The sequence below is a fragment of the Pinus tabuliformis genome, chromosome 1_1 (assembly GCF_031772625.1).
Source record: "Pinus tabuliformis cultivar Carrire ecotype Pingquan chromosome 1_1, CPIR1, whole genome shotgun sequence".
Classification (NCBI taxonomy): Eukaryota; Viridiplantae; Streptophyta; class Pinopsida; order Pinales; family Pinaceae; genus Pinus; species Pinus tabuliformis.
In genome coordinates, this window is record NC_142297.1 from 348,769,936 (window position 1) to 348,776,224 (window position 6,289).

At 32.5% G+C, this 6,289-nt stretch overlaps 1 long non-coding RNA gene across 1 annotated transcript; it reads left to right on the plus strand.

Moving 5' to 3' along the window:
* Positions 1-5,218: 5,218 nt before the first annotated feature.
* On the plus strand, positions 5,219-5,857 carry LOC149213013 (uncharacterized). Its single transcript, XR_016250292.1, has 3 exons — positions 5,219-5,508; positions 5,620-5,664; positions 5,815-5,857. It is a non-coding gene; the product is annotated as an uncharacterized LOC149213013 (long non-coding RNA).
* Positions 5,858-6,289: the final 432 nt, after the last annotated feature.

Consider the following 6,289-nt stretch of genomic DNA (forward strand, 5'->3'; position numbering starts at 1 on the left):
ATTTTGTAGATGGGCTATTTTTTGGACATTTTTGGAAAAAAATTCTATTTTTTTAAAAAAATCACACACACACACATACACACATATAATGATTAAATGGATGATATTCACCAAAAATTCACCAATTCTAATAGTAAATTATATGTTTTTTATTTAATATTCACCCATGCTCTAGACGTATGAATTTTCAAACCAAAATAGTCGCTTGTACCGCTATAATATTTAAATCATTCAAGATTTACTTGATCAAGGGATATTAACTACAATATCATAGTCAACCAAGGGTGTCCCTTCTCGCTTACCCCTTTACGATATCTATCAATAATTTTGAAGAAATATTGACACATGCAAGTTTTGTTGGCCCCACTGGGCCACCCTCACTGGTATAGTCATCACTCTTCTTCTTTACATCAATTGTATTGATGTTTTGGCAAGGAATCCTTATTATCTTGGAAAGAAATGAAGAATCCTCCAAGATTTTTGTTCTAAATGGGATCACTATTAATACTAAAAAATGAAACTTGTTATAGTTAAATGCAAAAGGATAACATAAGATACTTCTATATATAGGAAGGACAACATGGAGGTAGTTCCTTCATATAAATATCTTGAAATCCATATCCATCACAAACTCAACTGGAATTATAACATTCAGAAAAGGATGAATGGAGTATGGAAAGCTTATTATGGATTGGAAAACAATTTCTGGTTAGCATATCTTTAGATATCGAATTGGAAAAAAAAACTCCTATTTGGGACTATCGTCACCCATGTTATGTTATACCGATATGAGGTTTGGGTATGCAATATCTTTCGAGTGTTATGGAGGAATATAGAATAGATCTAAAATAGATGTATAACATATAATCTCAAGGTTAAAGTTAATACACCCTATCCTATCCTCCTCATCCAAGTGAACCTTTTCCCTATTGAAAGACTGACTATGACTAGATATCTTATGTATGTGGTTAAAAAAATATGGGAGAAAATGTGTTCAATAAAATTGGTTCTAAATCTACGTAAAAACACCTTTCTCTCAAATGATAATGACATAAGAATTCATTTTCTTAGCTTGAATATTAACAGATAAAGGAGAAAATCATTTTGTAGAATAAGGATAATATTAAAAACATTATTACATAAAATTTAAGAAGAAATCATGGGGTGATGAAGAGAGAAAGGGAAAAAAAACTAAGATATTATAAGGAGATGATCAACAAAAACATTGAAATTCAAAAGTATCTCTATATCATGACTAATGTAAAGAAGAAATTAGCATTGCTAAATTTCCAAATATTTGTAACACTAACAACCTTTTTTACCTTTCAACTTAGAAAAACTAATGAAATATCGGAATTCCTTTGAAATAGGTGTTATTAGGATAGTGAGAACATAAATATGCACAACTCTAAATATTCCATTTTTTTTATCTCATCAAACATCACAAAAATTCAACTATGTAAATTATTGGTGAAATTTCAATTTTCCATTACTTAAATGGCATTTTGAATCTATAAAAGGATTCAATGGCATGAGAAACCCTCATCACATCCAAATTGTGTAAATTTGTTATTAGGATAGTGAGAACATAAATATGCACAACTCTAAATATTCCATTTTTTTTATCTCATCAAACATCACAAAAATTCAACTAGGTGAAATTTCAATTTTCCATTACTTAAATAGCATTTTGAATCTATAAAAGAATTCAATGGCATGAGAAACCCTCATCACATCCAAATTGTGTAAATTTTGATTTTGTGATTTTTTTTTTGTTTGGTAAAAACCACTACAAAGTTATAGCTATACATATTAAAATTATTTTGTCCAAAAAGAAAATGTGGTTATTAATTTGTATTTTTTAAATTTTGTTTTTATATAATAATAATAATAATAATGGATTTTGCATTGTCAATTGGGGTTATTGCGGGTGATTTGGAGGAAAGAATGGAATCCTCCCCACCTAGGTTCAAATCATTCAAGTGACAGGATGGCTTGATAGTATTGACAATACACCTACATTCCTCATATGGAATATCGATGTGTATGGAATGTAGATGTCGATAGCATACCTATACATACATTGTAGTAATAATAATAATGACTGATTTTACATTGTCAATTGGGGTTATTGTGGGCAGTTGAGATGAAGTAATCAAATACTCCCTACCTAAGTTTAAACCATGGAAGTGACATGATGTATATACCTATATTACTTATATGGAATATAGATATGTATGGCATATAGATGTTGATAGTACACCTATATATATAGTATAGTAGTAGTAGTAATAATAATAATAATAATAATAATAAATTACATTGTCAATTAGGGTTATCGTGGGTGGTTGGGAGGAAGGAATGGAATCCTCCCCATAGGTTCAAATCATACAAGTGACATGATGGACATTGGTAGTATTGATAGTCTACCTACATTCCTCATATGGAGTATAGATGTTGATAAGGAATATAGATGTGTATGGAAAATAGATATTGATACTATACTTATATATACAATGTTGTACCTATGAGGAAAAATAGATTTTACATTATATATATATATATATATATATATTATCAAAATTAAAAATAATAAAACATCCTAAAATATTTTAAAATCCTTAAATATTTAATTTTTTAATGCACATTAAACCATAATTTTAAAACAATACAAATATTTTTAATATGTAATATATAAATATTTTTAATTTGGAATATGAAATACATTTTTAATATCCCTAATTGGGGTGTTGGACAAAGAACCAATGGTAACAGAGGCCCAAAACCCGTTGCCTCTCTTGAGATTTAAGAGGGGGTGGTGTGGCCATTTCACCCCATGCAACTATACATGCCAACTAATCCTCTAGTATAACACATTACGATGGTAGACTCTATTTCTACTAGGTATTCATTCTTCTCTTGCCACCAATAAATATCATTCTACGCTACAAGAGAATTCTCCTTGCTGCAAGTGGGACAATTTTATTATAATGCTATCTTTTTAGGTGTTTCAGTTGTCCAAGGTCGTGCTCCCCTAGGAACAAACCCTTTTCATAGTGGAAACACTATAGGAAGTGATTGTTGGTGCAAGTATGAGGCAGAAGAAGCATTGTGACAATGCATTCAAGTTATTCACAAAAAAGAAGGTAGTTTTCTAAAGAATAGTCGAGTTGAGTACACTACTAAAGCTTGGGTAACAATTCCTATGTCCAGTCTTTTATGTAGTCTAAGTTTTTGTTTCTTTGCATGGTGGTATCTAGTGTTTTAGTTGCAGTGCGTCTTGGTCATAAGAGACTCTCTAAGACTTTTATGGTTCTCGGGGTGCCTCATCCAACTCTAAGGCCTACCCATGGCTTTATCATCTCAGTGCCTATTTCCTAACCTTCTAATACCATTTATTGAAGCCTAGTATCTAACTAAAATCACTTTTCTCCCTTGGTTGTATATGGTCAATACTATTGGTTTTTTCCTCCCTTGGGGGTTATATCTCTACAATTGGTGTTTTCTCAAGTGACATACGCACTAGAGGATGAGATGGTAGTAGAGGTCTGGAGGTCGACATTTGGGTAGGTTTCACACATAGCAAAAATTCCAATTAGTTGTTGTCATCTTACACGTTCCACCCCTCGTTCCCTCGAAATCTAGGTTTAAATTCATCAATTAGAAGCATTAACTACCAATGATCACCAACTTTGACTTAGAAAACCAAATTGAAGTGGCTAGCTGGCCACTTGACTCTATCCACATGTGGGGAAGGTGGAGTTAATATTTCAGTTCTATTACCCTATATTCACAAATGAAGATGCTATTGGGCCATGTGTCAAAAGAGAAACATGAAGACTACAATGAGGTCATTAAATCCCTCAATGAAATTCAGAAAGTAGAACACCACCAATGGTCTTACTTAGCTAACATTGATGCTTACCTAGCACATATGGATTGGCACCTCTATTGTGGTCTCAAACTCTTAGCAAGTTTCAATGCACAAGACTTGACCCCAATGAAATATTTCGAGAGATAATAATAATTTAGAATTTTTGATTGAAATTTTGGTTACATAATTATTTTTTCATACCTAAATATATAACGAGGATGACATATACGATGTTGTTATTATGTCATGAGTCTCAAACATTATTTGACTAGGAAACAAGTTAACTTAATATTTTGATTTAGAGAATCTTGATACTGTATAATATCACCCTAGCGCTCAATGACACGGGTTTGGTTTCCCTAGTAACCAACCAAATATATAAGAAAAAGATTTTTGTAATGCTATACTTATAATTTAATAGAAATTATTAACTAACCCAAAAAAAAACATTTATAATAAAACTATTTTTATTTTTTCTTATTAAAATAAAATAAAATAAGGTAAAATAAAATAATAATTATGAAACTTCGTAATAAAGATCCACATCATACAGATGGAAGATCCACATCATACAGATGGAAGAGTTGGGCCAAGGTCTGTGTCGTGGCATCCTAGCCGTAAATAACTCTATTCATTGATCCGCTTCACACCGTGAAATGAAAACATATCAATGTGTTTGTGTCCCTAGGTACATCGACATCATTACCATAAAGAGTTAGGGCCAACTGGCCAATATGTGTAAGAGAAAGTAGATCCAGGTGCCATAACCCACCAGGAAACTCCAAAACGCTGACCAGCTTTTTCGTAACAAAAAGTATATGTTTCGTTAAATGTGAAGGAAACAACATTGGGAAATGTAACTGATTTCCTTTATATTGTTTTAGAACCTGACATAACATTCGAAGAGTCCTTGTTTTCCTTGTATTGTGCCACCTGACTGTAAAAATTTATTATCATTCATCCAGCAAGGGTAAACTGTACAAACTGGAACCTCAGTTAACATTCAAGAGTCCCTGTTTTCCTTGTATTGTGCTACCTGACTTATTGTGCCACCTGATTGTAAAAATTTATTATCATTCATCCAGCATCCTTGTATTGTGCCAGCTGACTGTAAAAATTTATTATGATTCATCCAGCAAGGCTAAACTGTACAAACTGGAACCTCACTTAACATTCGAAGAGTCCTTGTTTTCCTTGTATTGTGCCACCTGACTGTAAAAAAATTCTATCATTCATCCATCAAGGGTAAACTGTACAAACTGGGTGAGCTGAGCTGGAGATGGGGATGGCATTTACTCTCTGTCGATAATTAGAAAATAAGAAAAGACAACCACAATATGCAGACAGATGCAAACGGGCTAAAAGTTTATCTTCTTCTCCCTGTAACTTCAGCCCATATTCTGCGTTGCATTGCAATCAGAAAAAAGAAGGTAGGCATATATGCAGAACGTTTTTGGCTCGTTATTCCGTCTAACGGAATATATACATCGATTGTAATTATTCTTCCGTTGTGCATATACCCCATTTGACTTCTTCACTTGTGTATATACCCCATCTGAGTATTAGCAGCTTCCATGGCTTCTGCAAGTAGGTGGTTTGTCCTATATTTTGCGATCATTGTATTTGTTCTTCAGGTAACAAATGCGTTGCTTACTGATATAAGTCTTCTATGCTTCATGGATTCTGTTGTTCTTGTTTTTCCAATCTTTGGAAGTACTATATAGCTCATCTGTTTGATGAAACAGATGTTTGTGGAGGCTGCTGGAGTCGGAACTTCAACAGTATCTGGGGTGAGTATATATGTATCACTGAGTTAAGTCTAAATTATCACATGGGTGCATTTCATTCACAGGAGTAACAGTCATGAAGAGACTTGGTGCCCCAATTATATAAATATATTTGAAATAATCACATTTGGTTTTCCCTTTCCCTCATTCCAGCAGCAAACAAATGCGATGAACAGGAGTCTTCAGCAGACAATAGGTATATATAGTCTTAATTAAAGTCATAGATTATATAACGTTATGGGTAATGATTATCATTATTTGGAATCTATTTGCAAATAGTCTCACCAGTATGTAGTTGTTTTAAATTTTTCTTGTGAATCAAGACTTCTGTTTGGGAATATTTCTTGATGATGTTTCTGCTATTGCTTCAAGTATTTTTCATCAAAAAATTCATTTTTAGGCATGATGTTGTTCTTGTTTTAACTTTTTCCAACGTCATTTTGTTGCTTTTTAACATTTCCTTATAAATGGAGGGTTTATCTTTGACATCACTCTGTTTGTGCTTCAATGTTCTGGTCAATTCTTTGTCATTTGTTCTTGTTTTTTAACTTTTCCCTGTAATCTCAGGGTTCATATTTGACATAGATTGTCTGTTATTCTTTTCAACATTCTCTTGTTAATTCAAAGC